Genomic DNA, 16,097 nt, shown 5'->3' with positions numbered 1-16,097 from the left:
ATATATATAAACATTTTCTGCTGTTTGTATTTCAGATATCCTGCAGGTAGTACAACATGTTACACTTGGTTTGAGACAATCAGTCTGGTCACTAAATCAGGCTTGGTAAGATTTAATTACATGCATATTAAGCTCACAGTAACCAAGTTAGAGTGCAGCTAAATTAATAATGAGCACTTAATGGCAATCACTACGATAAAAAAAAAACAGCACGTAGGCTGTATTTTAATGGTGCAACAATACAAAGTAAGTATGAACTTAATGTGCTATAATAAGCACTTACAAAAAAGTTTTAGTTGCCGAATAAATTCTGCTTGAATAACTAAGTGAATAATTTTGGGCAATGAGTTGGCTGCTGCTCAGAATTTAATACTTTCACTCTTTGGATGACTCATACTGTAGGTAATTTAAGCAAGAACTATTTTTGTTTTATTACTGTACACTATGCACTTTCTTTACATACTGTGTTCAGTTAAATATAGGATATCATTAAGAGCATTTTTTGTTCATTTACAGGTTGTTTCTATTTAGATATGAGGTAACTTTTTAAGCTTTTCAATAAATTCATTTCTTTAAACATTCTCTACTGCACAGAAGAATGCACAATGCAAAGGCCTGAACAGACGGCTTGGCCTCAGCATTGACACTATAGCTTCATCAGACCCCAAAGTGCATTACCAGCTGCACTCAACCCCTTTAATGAATCAACTCTGGCAAGGCCCATCAATATGAAGACACTGAATAATACCTTCAGTGCGGACACTTAGCTTGTTACCCTATCCATTCTATAAGTGCTGATTGGTGAAACGGGGGAAATAGCTGCAGTGCACAGGTTGGACTCATTTATGGTGTCAACATAAAATGCATTTATGATTAATGGAATTTGTTTGATTCATGTGATGTGTGGTCATTGTAATAGTGTAACACAAAATGCTTTTTCAATACTCATACCCTAATATAAGGCTTTCTTTTTTATAGTAGAGTGTAAAATGAACCATGAAATGTTACACCAGTTTTTTCGACTAGGTCTCTCACAGACAACAATACCTGTACATGCTCGTATCTCAAGTTACTTACGACTCTCTGTATTATAGATGATGTCTGTTCATTTTCCCTTTTTAATTATTCAATTCAGTCCAAGGAGGCAGTTACATAACATTCATTTTGCAGGAATTGGTGGTCGAAATGTCCATCTGCGGTCACATTGATTTTAACTTTGATGTATTGTACATATTTGTTTGAGAATTCTTGTAATAGAAAGCGAAAGCAGGCGTCTTTCAGCCAAGAGTTTGCTGAGTCATGACAATTCATCCTCACAGCCACTGACATTGGTGTCTTAGCGGCTGCAGAGTAAAGGCGGAGCGTTGCACTGTGATTTATTGAGTGGGCCTACTGCAGAGGGAAGCAGGGAGAATAAAGTGCTCTCACCTGGAAAGTGAGGCTCGCTGTGGTCAGGAGAGATTTTTTTTCCGAGGCTCTGCTACTCATATTACTGTAAAAAGAGCCAATGAGGTCTGAATGGTTCCATATTCATGAGTGGATGAATGAACAGTCGCAGGAATCGTGTCTGCAGAGCCAAATTGATTCTTAACATTTTGCAGTCTTGAATATATGAATGGACAAGAGCAAGTGTGCAGGAGGTTGAAGCGCTGACCACTTTCTCTAAATAATGAACACAGAGGGAATGTGTACAGAAGACAGTCTATCTCTCTCCTGCACATGCAGTTGAGTGGCTGCGATGTGCCCCTGTGAACTATTTGAACACAATCTCGGTGCGAAGGGCACTCTGCTCGCTGCATCTTCCCTGGTATGTGGCCTTGCAGGTTTCCGTGTTAACATATGTACAGCACAGCTCCTTGGGACACTCCGACACTCCTTCTCCCCTGTGTACGCCGAGCTTCGTGAGCTAAACAGGGCGAGATGACTCGTGCCATTTTTCATGTCATATCATATCCCAGATATGCATCACCTACCAGTAAATGTAGGGTGTGTTCCCCATCTCATGCTTGGATTTTTGACATAATGCAGGCACTCAGTTCTACACGGCAAAAATTTCAATCTGGACTGGTTTAGGGATAATAATAAACTCAAACAGAGGGATTTTAAAGCACTCTGTCATCTTGACAACCTCTGCAAACAACTCTCAGGCCTTAAGGGTGCTCACCAGGGATGCAGCATTTCCAGGCTTTTACATCACACAGTCCTCTAAGTCTCCTCTGATCCCATCAATTAAACTGCAAGCTCCTCTTTATGACCTACTTATACCTTCTGTCCTTTACACGATAAAGCCTGCCTTTAAAGCTATCCATATAACCTGACAGTAACTCAGTCAATCTCAGCAAACTGAAATGAGAGTATCTATTTACAGTTTACAGTATATGGCCACAAGCATATCAAATGAACTGAAAACAAATGCATTAAAAGCAAAGAGTGCGTTCCATTAAACTGCCGAAATAACCCAGTTTGAAGAAGAAAACTGATATTTTAGACCATTTTTACTCAGGGTAAAATTATAATTTTCTAATGATGGCTATGGCTATAAAATGCACAGAGTGAACCATGGGATGCTTCATGGACTTCCTTTGTAAGTCTCAGCATCACAGTTTGAATTCAGCTCTCATGATGGCACTGATGACAGGACTCTTTTTAAATTAATGCCGGAGTTAGCTGGTGAGATTTTGCTCTGCTGTAGGTCTTAATTTAACCGTGGCAGCCGTGCCGGAAAAATTCAGCCTCTGCTTCTTGATATGATCTTTATTTGGAATTAAGAGAAAGCCGCTGGACAGGAGTGCCACTGCAACATCAGTGTTTTCTGGCACCATATGTTTTCCCAGATGCCCTCAACACTCACTCATGAGAATATTAGAGAAAGCACTTCACACGAAGCAACCTCGGCGCAGTCTGCACACGCACCGACCAATTATTTTATTAGCAAAGGGCCCATAGAGTGTTGCCACAAGTCATTCCAAATGTTTTGAACATTCAGAGATACTGAGCGTTATTAGTGCTGACAAGAAAAACAGTATGCGCTTTACATGACCTCATACATCTCCACAATGAAAGTGCACAATGTAGCATGAATCCTTTCTCTTCCTGAAAAGAGCCTCTGTGCATTAGTCTGCTTTTTGCGTGTTCATATGTTCTTCTCAGTCAATCCTAGAATACCAGCGCACAATGCCTTCTTCAGCTGGTCCTGCCCCCAAGAAAATCTGCTAAAAGCAATGAAGGCAGTGGAGTAAAACCACGCAGAGGCCCTGTTATACTTGTCATCCTTATCATTCCACCCCACTTATTCCAGATAATAACAAATTACTCCCTGCGTCACTCAAGAGATCTCACTTTGACCGAGAATAAAAGTCATTACGGTGCTTCACAAGATGTTCCTGATGAACAATCCTGGAGAGCAAAAACAGACATGGGAGTACATTAATGCCTGTGTCACATGCATGTGTGTAAGGCCACTCTTCGTCACAGAGTGCCATTCTGTTACTATTCATTACTATTCAGAGCTCGCCTGGAAGCAAAGAAGAAACTATGGTACGAGGCAAAGATCCGACATTAAATGAATGATTCCCCAGGCAAAGCAACACAGCCCCAGAGTTTGCGCCACTTAATAGCTTTCCTGCCTTTGTACCCCCGGGTCCAGTCTGTTCACAGAGCACAGAAATGGCTTGAACAAAAGATTATGAATGCAACTCTGAAATGGAGTGTCAACAGCAGAGTTTCCTTCCGTGGTGCAAAAGGTTAAGTGCCCAGCTTTTATATGTTAAAACAACACCAGAGGTAGCACACTTGAGAGTGTCAGGTTCTTAAAAAGATTATTACATAATAAAAAATACTGACAGGAAATACTGCTTTAAAATGATAATAAACACACCATCATCTAGCAGGAATGTGTTGTCAAATTAATTTAAGCTGTCTTGAAGGGAGATATTGGTTGCTATCCATATTTCCTTATTGAGTTGCTCAAGAGTTCAGGGTCTCTATCTGCAAAATCAGGTTTACTTCTCACCACTGAGAATCTGAAATGCTGCATATCTTAAAATCACTGTTCACTGGAGTTGAATGTTTTTTTCCCTTTAAAAATAATCAAGGAAATATAAAAAACATATTGGATGTGAAGTAACTCAGTTCGGAAATACAGTGTGAGCAGGCGAAAAAAAAAATGCAGTTTACTGGTCATCTACAGAGTAAATGTAAGGACCCTGCAAAAATTATTGTGTGTGTGTGTGTTTGTGGGTGGTGGTGGGGGGGGGAGTACAAAAGTGGGAAAATACTATCATTTTTATTTTTGCTGAAGGGAGAGCAGTCCAATGGAAAGTCAGAATTTTTTGAGTTTCCAGTCGGAAAAATCAGCTACAGCGCCCCCCAAATCAGATTTTGCATTCACAAAGCTTGAGGAATTTCACCACTCCTGACTGCGAAATCCAATATGGTAGCTCCATGCATCGTTAATTTATTTCTTACCCAATATTTGAAGACTGTTTCATTTTTGTGATATTTTATGTATGTAAATTTGTGTTTTAGCACATGCAAAAGAATATAACGGGTGGTGGGGTTGGGTGAAATGTGTCCACCAGTACAGATTTGGCAATATACCATTTATTTGATATGTAGGAAATCAGGGCTGATCTGGTGATATCATGAATCCAGCTGTCTTGCAAAGTAAAGCGATTCAGAGTGCTGTCGTAAATACAGAAACCAGTAACACTCAAAGTAATTGTTCTCAGGAATCTTGAAGCTTCCATTTTGAAAGAATTTTAGTTTTAATGTTGATTATTTTGTTTATCAATTCAAGATTGTTTTGTTTGTATGGAAGTTGAAAAAGTAATAAAATGTTATGAAGTACAGGTCATGGTCATAATAAACGATTTCTTAATTTGATTTATAACAATTACTGTTTTGTGATTGTATCTATATATAGCGTATCGTTACCATGATATAAAATTAAAAATACAGTGATAGATGATTTTGCCTATATCACCCACTCCAAGGCTGGGATGAAAATATTGCAGTTAATGACCATTTCAGAACAGCGCTGTTGCCTGTTTATCACCATTTTCCCTGTGAATGCATTATTTAGTGATATTAGGGGGAAGGTATTGAATTTTTTCTCTACATGTAGAGGGGTCAAAAGAAAATATCAGTAACAATAGGGAGAATCTTCCTTTTTTGTTAAATAAATTATAAGATTCATCCCCAATAACTGTCATACAGTCCCTTCAATATTTATAATTTGGAAAAATAGAGATGGCATCTAACAATAGTATGGGCCTAAACAATAAACTAATAATAATCCAGCAGTGTTTGATGCCACTGTGCATGCATACAATATACACAGTAAATGATAATTAGGTGTCTTACTGGCAGGATTATACAATTTAAATGACAAATCATTTGTACATCAACTCTTATAAGATCTTGTAGGATTATTGAATCACATGCAATGTGCCATTTAACAGAATATTTCAGATATTTCCTTCGTTTTAGATAAGGTAGCATGCACAATTTAACTTGAGATGTGCGCCATTTTAACATTTAAAGTAAAGCAAATCTCAGCAGAACAATAATGTCTCAAAATGTGTCATGTTTCATTTTATTTGGCTTTCTGCAGACCGGAAGCTTTCAGCACAGGCTTGGAGCAGTGCGATCATTTTGTACTTTAGCAGCAAAGCCTACGACGAGCCATGTTCTATTTTCCTGTTGAGCCATTACAACATCATTATGTGTGCTCTAGAAAGCATGGCATGCTACTTAAATATTGAATGAGTGAAGGAATAGCACACCAGTATCTTGCTTTCATGAAGCTATCAGGAAACCCATTCTGACTCCAAATGTGTTTTTTACTGTAGATAGCATTTGCTATGGTTGAGGCTAGAGTAAGTATTGCTGCATGGCTATTTTTAGAAAGGCAATTTCAAAGTTTACCATGTGCATACGCATGCACATGGCCAACTGTTTAAATGGAAGTGTTCTTTAGTGTGTGTGTGTGTGTGTGTATGTGTGTATGTGTGTATGTGTGTGTGTTGCTGTGCTCAAGGCTTGTTGTTTGTGGGTTCAACAGGCAGCGCATATTCTCTTATATTCTCTTATTCTCCACAAGGGAAACAAGCTGTGTTGCTTTCCACTTCCATACCTTCAAGCTTAACTGAGACTGAGTCACTCAGATGTAAAACCAGGAACTTCACATACTGAGTATTAGCAAATAAAATGTAAATCTAATAACTTTACCCCCTGGTTTGGTTATTTCATAGTAAGCTAGAACCACCTACGTTAGATTCTATCTCAAACAACCTTAGTCTCCCTTCACTGTCTTGAAGAGACGCTGCTTTGTTTTTATTACGTATTGTTGGTAATTATGATTCTGTGATTCCACATCAGAGTGGACCTTTCAAAGAGGAGCGATACTTTTTGCCAGTCTGCTGTGCAGTCTGTTGCTTGTGACTATGTTCAGTGTGCTACAAAGATTGGTTGCGCTTTTGTACACCCTCCTCCACCCCAGCTGCTACGATTTTAAGGGCTGCAAAGTGAGCTACTCGTTGATTGGCAGCTCAGGATCAGTGAAGTGCAAAACGGGAGGTGTATTCACCAATGAATCGTCGTCATCGTGTCAGAATCATCTCATACAAGTTACTCTGACTGAAGTGTGCCAGGCAAAGAGCAAACCATGTGTAAAATCAACACTTCTGTTACTTTTAACACTGAGATTTATTTCTGTCATTTGGTCACTGGCCAGCTGAAGTTAATATATGATATTACAAGATAACATAACCCTGTCAGTGTATTTTCAGCTTATACAACTTGATTTTGTAATCATGAGAGATTGCGATAAGAAATTGAGTTAAATGATGTGTTTGACATCAATGTTCAACGCACATTCTTGCGATGCTATGTTTTCTTTTCTCTTACATTCAGAAAATAGTGGTTTGAATTTAGAAACATTTTAAAGCAAAACACCACAGCATGCTGTGTACAGCATAAAATAGCCTGTGGTGCCAAGGTCAATACATTTTTAAGGACATTTTCTCTAAATTGCTGATGGTTGATGGTAGCACCTGGTGCCCACTGGGTTCACCCAGGAGTACAACACTTGAGATGACTCCCACCAGAAGTAGAGGGAGAGCAGCAATCATGTCTTTATGTAAACACTTTGCATCAGCTTCACAGCTGCAACCAGTAAATTCAAACCGCTTTCATTTTCAAAATAGTTCCCTCAAAGCTAGGCTCAAAATGTTGCATTTAACTTTTCTTCACCTCTCTCCGAAGAAATGTGTGAGTGTGGCTGCTTCCCTCTTCAGAAGATAATTCAAATGTGCATCTGTGCTTGGGCTGTGATGATAACTGCATTACAGTGGTCAATTGACACTATGGTTGTGATGGGGTCATCACTACATATGTATGTAGTGATGTATGTATGTATATATTATTTTTAGCCATAAATTCATTAAAAAAAGTATGCTGCCTTGGCTCTGATGCAGCTCCTCTATCTGCAGTCACCACTCTGTAGCCTCACATAATGTCTGGCTAACAGCTCATTCTTATTGGTTACATGTAACAAGCAGTGTTAATTTGTTACTGAACACTATAACAAACTGAATTTATGGGGTCACAGTGACCTTGGCCTTTGACCTTGGACCTCCAAATTCTAATCAATAATTCCTTACGTCCAAGTGATTCACGAAAATGAGCAGCACACAAAGTCACAGTGACCTTGACCTCTGAATACAAAATCTAATCTGTTCATCCTTGTGTCAAAGTGAAAGTCTGTGCTAAATTAAAAAATCACAGTCATTAGAATGAGAAACACCAGGTCACAGTGACCTTGACCTTTGACCACCAAAATCTGATATGTTTGTTGTGGAGTCCAAGTGGGCGTTTGTGTCAACTTTGAATTAGTTCTTTCAAGGTGTTCTTGAGCTATTGCCTTCACAAGAATGGGGTCGACAGAAAAAAAAAACTCAAAACATGCTTTAGGCCACGGCTATGGAGGGATAGAAATTTTAAAAAAAGACATTAAGAAATAATTTCACCAATGACCTTTTTTTTCCATGACAAAGACAAGATGTTGACAAGCTAAAAATAAATATTTGATAATGAAAACTATGATGAAATGTATGCTTTGTTTTCACTGGATGAGACAGGACTAAATATTTTCAGACTAATAATAACAAATTATTTTTATAAAACATAAACTAGGATGTCAAGAAAGGCCATTTTTGCAATTATTTCCTAATGCTGTATCAGGGATATGAGATCGAATCGCTGATGTAAACTCCAATACTTAACAGGTGTGGTAGATATTTAATAGATGTGGTCAATCAACAGATAATTAATCAGCATTTTTTTTGACAAGCAATTTATTGTTGAAGTTAGTTTTCAAGACACTATGTCAAATATTGGTTCCAGCCTCTTAAACATAAGAATCTGCTTCTCCTTTTTTTACAATATAGCAAATTAAATGTATTTGTTTTTCGGACTCAAAAGACAAAAGACAAAACAAAGGCATCTGAAGACTTTACTATGAGTTTTAAAAAAAAAATGTGATGGGCATTTTTCATGGTTCTCTGACATTAATTAGATTAAAGCATTACTAAATTAATTGAGAAAATAATTACTGGTCTCATCAATAATGAAAATAATTATAGGTTGCAGCCCTACAAAGAATATAACAAATCATATAATTGGTTTGTGTTAACAAAGGTCAAAATGCCACAAGTGCGTCTGTTGAGTCCATTAAATATCTCCCTAACAATTATAGCTATTACAAGTTACATAAATTATGTGTGCTGCTGTTAATGAGCTCAATATTATAAAATGCATCAAATGGCAAATTAAGGATGCGCACACTGCGTATATGATAAAGCATGGTAATGGGAGAATGTAACTTCCTTATTGTTTTCTTGACACTTAAATGTGTTCATTAAGAAAATCTCACTCTCTCCAATCTTTGGTTTACATGTGAAGGCCTTTACTCTGCAAACCACTTAAGCACACTAATCTCTTCAATTAATGAGGGGGCACAACAAGATGGTTTGCCTTTTTTACACAAGAAGATGAGGAGGGCACACATAAATTGACTTGGGGTCACTTCTTTTCTGAATATCTTAACTGCTTTCTTTATTCAAGTAGATTACACACTGCCAGCCCTGAAAGGACTCTAAAACATCCACTTTGGACAGTAATGGCACAGATTAAATTAACTCAAACACCCTTTATGCACAATAAGTAAACATTGCTACACAGTGACGGCAGTCATTTCAAAGACATTTGACGTGGGACAGAATAACTTGACGATGATTTAAATTCCGAACAGTTACATCAAGCTGTGGATCCCAGCAAGCTATTTTTGTCCTCATATCCATGTGCGCTCCTCTGCACGTCAGCAGCTGGGCAGAATCAGTCAGATCGGTGCCAGTGCTCAACCTTTCAATGCTCTGGGTCAGCATCCTGGAGATGCGCCAGAAACTCCAGCTTCTCAGGACCATATGGGGTCCGTTTCTCCACAGCACCTCCACTCTTCCCTTCCTGCACCCATTACTCCAGGGCTGCACCCTGACCCATACTCAAATACATCATGCCTTATGAAAAGCAACACAGAGAAGGAGAGTCTTTGGACAGTGAGGCTGTTTCTCTTCAGAAGCGATACGGTGCCATGTCTCCATATTAAACAGTGAATACTTCAAAGAGGGAATATTAAAGAATCACTGTACATTAATAGCTAGTGTCAGTAAAAGATTATCGCAAGAAAATATATTATAATTATGTGAAATTAAGTTGTGATTCTACACAGTGATAAGGTAAATTCACATTATCATAGACTTCCTCTAACTGTGACCTGGACAAGGTTTCTTCTGTAGCAACAACTTCATAACCATTACTAGTATTTTACTGTGCATATCACACATCTTATACCCTGAAGCTTGTGCTAACTTCATGGTGGGTGCCAGTAATAGACTTTATATAAGGATGAATAACATGAAACCTCCCTAAGGGCTCCTTTGTGCTCAACGTTAGATACGTATAGGGACACAGATGGAGCCTTCTGTCAATACTGTGCATTCACTTTGTCAGGATTTGTGCATGTCTTGTAAAAGCTTATGGATGCGGCGAAACAGGACAGCACTAGTAGAGATCCTGGGGGCAATGGAGAGTGGTTGAAGGCATATAGGACCGCAGGACAAGCGGAAGACATTTTTAAAAAAGGTGAAACAAATTGATATATAGTGAAAAGAATTCTCTGTATTTCTAGCCTCACTGACCACCGCCATCTACAATACGACATCCGTTTAAAGGTACATTACTTTTACGACCTCCTCCACTGTTGCCTTGTTTCTCATTCTATGAAAGTTTGGACTCCACCTGCTTGTGACATCTATTGGCTCTATCTGTGCCAACAAAAGGGCGTGCAGAAAAGTATGAGGGCAATGACATTTACGTTTGAAATGGACATATCTCTTTTACCATGTAAAGGGAGTATAAATGATCCTTCAAAGAGAAGATGTATGTTCAAGGGTTTGTTTTTCTGATAAGTTTGGTTTTAATGAGTTATTTGATGGTATAAAAGGGGGTTTGACATCATGATTGACAGCTGTGTGTGCCAATCGGCGTGCTTACGATCAATGGCGCTCCTCACATTTGGGTGGACGGGTGTATCAGCGGAAACTAGATACCAAGGAGATATCTACTGGGCAGGCTCTGCATCCAAATGACGTCATAAGTGCAGGATGGCAGCGGCTGGGTGCGGGATATTTTGGCTTCATTTTAGTACAGCAGGAGGAAGTGGAGACACATTGTCCATCTTAATTTTACAGTTTATTGTGCCAATATAACAAACCTATCTTTATCTGATGCACAAAAACTTTCATGAAAATTAATTAGATTAACTCTTCTTTGTATCAAATTCTCTCAAATTTTAACATGAGAGAATGAATTTGAGGAAAAATTCTTAGCAACCTGTCTGTTAAATCCACGATGGTTGGGGGAAGAAATGTTCCCTCTTGGTTAAAGCATGGCAGGCAGGGGCAGCTGCAGGACTGACCCTGCCAAGGACAGAGAGCTTCCCATGCCTGTTCAATGGCGTAAAATGGGTCATTGAACAGCTAAATGGAGTCATTATGATGAGCAATTAAAAGAATACTGCTAAAGACTCCCAAACTCGCCTTTTCTCTTGGTTCCGCTGCTTTTTGTGTTGTCACGGGGGCTTTGCTGAAAGGCAGCTGCCTTGGGCCACTTAAACTATCACCCCTTTCACTGGGATGCAAATAGCAGCCTTAGCAGCTAATTGAATTGCATTATCTATTGTCCTCTCATTTACTGAAAATCTAGCCATTTTGCAGATTTCCATTACTGATTGTCGGAGATTGAATTTTCGCCAGTGCTTTTTATCTGATACAGCATGTCATACACTCTGAATCACAAGGGATGAGGAGACAGAATTGTTTCATTAGAGCAAGAGGAGTAATGTGAATACTGATTGTGCCGTAATCCTGAGCTTGTCTTAGGCAGATATTAATATGTATGTAGGTGGGAAAATTGCAGCTTTGCATCGCTGCCTGCTGCAGAGATTCAGTAAACAAAATCAGAAAGCAGGGAATGAAACATGGGTAAAAAAAATGAAGAAATCATGTTTCATTTCTGTATCACTTATTGTGGTGAATACAAAACATCCATCTCTCTTTAGCACAAAGCTTCTCTTCCAACTTTATTTTAACTTCCAATAAAAATGCATGAAGATGTGCCCATGCATTGCAGCCTCCCTACGGGCAATGTGTGCAGCACATTCTCATTCACTTTCCGGGGAGTCATTAAGATGATAGTGGGGGGAGAGGAGGGGACTGATGTTTGATTAATTAGTAAAACTAACTTTGGCAAGACTGGACACTGAAACAGAGAATTTCATTAGTTTTTGCTTGCTAGATAAGGTTAATGAGGTGGTTCCGATTCTTCAAAAAAAAAAAAAAAAAGGATGAAAAAAAGGAAGCAACGTTTATGCTGCTGAATTCATTTTGGAGACTGCAATGCCAAAAGAAGGTTATCCTCTAAGGAAGAAGCTTTTTATTACATGCCCCATTAAGACTGGCCTCCATGGATTGGATGCAACATGTTGGCTTAAATACCTGTATGTTGTCAGCATACAGAAATCCATTCACTCGCACCATGTTGCTGAAAAACAAACCCCTTGATAGCAAATGGTGTATAATATCTTCCGCTTTTTTCTTTTCAGAGTTCAGAAAGAGAAATCAGTAAACATCTGCACTGCTATAGGAGGACGCCAGGGATGCTTTCTCACACTGAGGACTTCAAACTAGATTCTAGAGGTAAGTGAAGGTATTTTTGCTTATAGCTTGAGTCAACTGCAGCTCTGCATGAGCAAACGCCCCCTAAGAGGATCACAGAGAATCCATCGCTAATCCACTGGTCAATACACATGACGAGAACAGTGTCAAAGACAAGTCACTCAAAAGGACATGTCATACTCAGAGTGGACAGTCTGTGGATTTGTGTTGTGTTCAGGTTTCCCCTTTCTAACTCTGCTTTTTTCATTTACATTAGCATGTCAGCGCTAAAAGCTAAATGTTTATTATAAGACTTAGAAGGTGGAGTCTTTTTAAATGCTTTCTGTAATGCATTTTTTATTTATGAAATCTTAATGGGAGCATAAGACTAAAATGTCAATAAATATCTAGTTTGTTTTCTAGATTTTCACAACCCCTCTCTAACCAACTGATTAAACTGACTTAAAAATCCTTTTGCTCCCGTGGCAGCTGTAATCTTTCTTTGAAGTAATCTATTCACTAACTAAACATGAATTGCTGAAATAATTAAAAAAAAACACCAAAAATTAAAGGAACACTTCAACCCAAATTCGCCATTTGTGCATCAGTTACTCACCTGAGTTATTGTGAATGTGTGAAGAAAACATTGTTTTTTTCATATCCCTTCAGTAAGAAAACAATGTAAAAATAGAGAGAATTCTAGATTAATTTATGACATGGGGTCCATGTTAAACAAAAGCAAAAGTACATGAAAACATAGACTACAAAACTGTCACATAACTCCTGAAGAATAATCCGAGTCACATTTATCCAGTCGTAGGCTCAGTACTTCCCAAATAGACAGCGCTTTCTAACGGGAAATTACACTAAAAGTAAAACTTTCCTATAATCTCTTCAAAGCAAACTCCAGTGACAAAAATATTAATTTTACCTTGTTGAACATGAGAGCTGCTGGTCTACCACTGGGTCGTAGTTTTCTTGTGTTATTGTGTGACTTTGGTGTTTGAAAGGATTAGTTTGGATTCAGCAAAGTCATACAATAACACAAGCAAACTATCAATCAAACTAGTGGTAGACTAGTAGCTCCCGTGTTCAGAGTGGTTAAATGAATAAGTCTGGCTTTGATGAGAGCATAGATAAGTTTCACTTTCACTTCTGTTCCTCATCACAAAGGTCTATATGTTTGGAAGGTACCAAGCATGTGACTAAAGTAGACTTCAATTCAAGAACTCATGGTTCTATGAGTGTTTGCAAACTTATGTCTTAATATAGTTTAATTGCTGCCAAAGGCAGACCCCTATGACTTCAATTCATTAAAAACTTTCTCTGTTTTTGGATTCTTTGTTCACAGTGGAGGCATGCAAGCAAAATAATCTTTTTGTCACAAGTTCAACACAACACAGGGTGAATAGCAGGTATACAAATGATCATTTGGGGGCTGAAGTAATCCTTTAATGCCTCTGCAATATTACCGGGACAGAAGAGCAAAGCTGCAGCAAAAAAAACCCACCAAATTGCAAAGTTTAACACCACCCTTTTGGCAGAGTTTCTACATCTGCATATGGGCATATTAAGTATATGTCAGCTTTCACATACCACCCAACATATGATCCTTTAAAGTGTATTTTCAAAAATATGGACTTTTTATTCTGCTTTGTTCTATCCATTTTTTCTTTCCATCGGTGAACAACAAATGAGCACTTAATTGGTGAGGTTGTACAGTGACACGAAGAGTATGTGCACACTAAACAATTAGTGCTGATTAAAAGGCCATTCAAAAAGGTCGCGGTGTTAGAATTTTAATCATCAGCGACTCACTTTTCGGAATACATTTTCATAACCTGCACAAAGTTTCCATTTAACTGACTCACTAGTTACTCAGCTAGTCTGTCATGTAAATCAGAGCAGATGGGGACTGCCCCTTGGCCTCATTAAGGCACATGTCAGCAGCAGTAGAGTTTGTTCTAAATTTAACACTTTCCTCTTGTGATTTCATTGTAGCAGAAGAAGAAAATTAAAAAATAAAGTGTAAGCTTTGAAAATTTAGTCCTACAGCCCTCTGTGTCCTGGATGTATTTAAATAAAACACACGGAAGGTAAATATGTCCACTTGTCCTCTTGGCTCCATTACAGTTACCATGTTAGTAGAATTAGGTTTAAATCACGGCTGAGCCTGAGGGGCTAAAAGAATAATGCTATTTTCTTTTAGCTGGCGTATAGAACTAAAGAGCAAAAAGTATCTTTTTTTTAATTCATCCAACAACTTCATTTTGGCGTGAAATAAGCAATCCAACCTCACGAGGCTGAAAGTGTAGCTATAAACCTCTGGTATAAAAACAAAAAAACAAACCAAAAAAAAAAGCGTGTTCATACTTCATTCAGCTGAAGTCCCATTGCCCATTAAAGAAAAATTAAACTACACCAAAAAGACAGATGCAATCTCAAACTGGAGAGGCCCCCAGAGAAGAATGATAATAACGATTGTGCTGTAGAAACAAAGCTACGTAGAAATAATGAAGACTTAGTCTGACAACTATTTCTCACACTGCAGATAATGGATTTAGTGCTTCTAAAGTATATCATCATCTAAAACAGTTTGCAACAAGACATTTAGTGTATGAGATCTATCAGAAAGCACTTAAATGGATATTGAATATGCTGTTTTAGTACCATCACTAACAAAATGAAGAGAAATCCTTTTTACATAATTTTCAGTTTTAGTTTCAAAAGGGAGCGGCTATTCGGGGCACTTTTATTTAAACTAGAAGTTGAGAGACAATAAGCCTTTGTATATATTCTTGTCCATAACATAAGGAAAGGCAGGTTTGGACAGACTTCAAAAATAAAATCCCCAATTGGACACATCAAATATGTGTTTGAGTGCTGGATCAATTGAATGACTTTGATTTAATCCTCACTGCCTTTCAAGCACAGCCAAAGGGATTTTTCTCATGTCGAACTGTCCAGAAATATTTCTGCAACACCAATTCTTAGGGGGTAAATATAAAACCACATTATGCATAAGAAGCACAACAAGCCGATATATACATTCTATTTATTGCCATCCTAAAACAAGTTTGGCAATCCATGAAAGAGCAGCGGCTTTAACTACTGTCATTAAAACGGAAGATGTACTGCTGCTTCTGCTGCTGCTGCTGGTGGAAGTTAGTGACGAGTCTGTGAGCCCAGAGCTGGAGAGGGACCTAAAAACTCCCAGTTTAATTATTTCATTTTTAAAAAGTGTGTCCAGACCAATATCCTTTAAGGGAGCCCATAATTCCTAGTTTCCCTGCAGAGATATGCGCTTTTATTTCACTGATTCATACAGGATGGGCAATATGCGCTACAGGAGGAAAACTCCGGCCCCCTGTAAGAAAAATAGGGTCTCAAGCAGGAATATTTTCATATTCTTATCTTACATCTCTTTTATTATTCTTTTCTACTTTTTCTGCTAGGTTTGTTTGTTCCAAGTCAGATTAACCAGACACTCTTATGCCTACCATACACTACACGAATTTGAAAATACTTTAAAAAGACTAAAGTCTGACACCCTCTCACACCAAAATAAAATGTGACTCTTTCAGGCACAAACTATAAAATTTTGCAAAGACTATGACTATTCTTTTGAGATTTTTTGCCATCCTGCTCCTTGCGGAAAATATTACGCAAAACTCGAGAAACACGACACACTATATTAACAAATTCACTCTAGAAACACAAAATAAAGGGTGCGATATGTCGAATACTCATCAATTCAGCATCAATGCAATCCATAAAGATAAATTGTATTTCCATGCAAAGGTTACATTTAGATTTTTTTGG

General features: G+C 38.1%; 1 protein-coding gene and 1 long non-coding RNA gene across 2 annotated transcripts in view; one reads left to right on the top strand and one right to left on the bottom strand.

The window, feature by feature from the left end:
- LOC148186448 (uncharacterized) overlaps positions 1–16,097 on the bottom strand; it is a 173,171-nt gene that overhangs the window by 49,160 nt on the left and 107,914 nt on the right. The gene's annotated exons all lie outside the window — the stretch shown is intronic.
- Positions 1–16,097, top strand: part of elfn1a (extracellular leucine-rich repeat and fibronectin type III domain containing 1a) — a 92,587-nt gene that overhangs the window by 47,407 nt on the left and 29,083 nt on the right. The window contains exon 2 of the mRNA XM_088069242.1: positions 12,224–12,317. The gene's annotated coding sequence lies outside the window, so the exon portion shown is untranslated. The remainder of the gene's footprint in view (positions 1–12,223; positions 12,318–16,097) is intronic.

This window comes from Plectropomus leopardus, chromosome 18, assembly GCF_026936395.1.
Source record: "Plectropomus leopardus strain MGB_pleo_1.0 chromosome 18, ASM2693639v1, whole genome shotgun sequence".
Lineage (NCBI taxonomy): Eukaryota > Metazoa > Chordata > Actinopteri > Perciformes > Serranidae > Plectropomus > Plectropomus leopardus.
The sequence above is the reverse complement of the archived record's forward strand: the minus strand, read 5'-3'. Positions and strand labels throughout refer to the sequence as shown.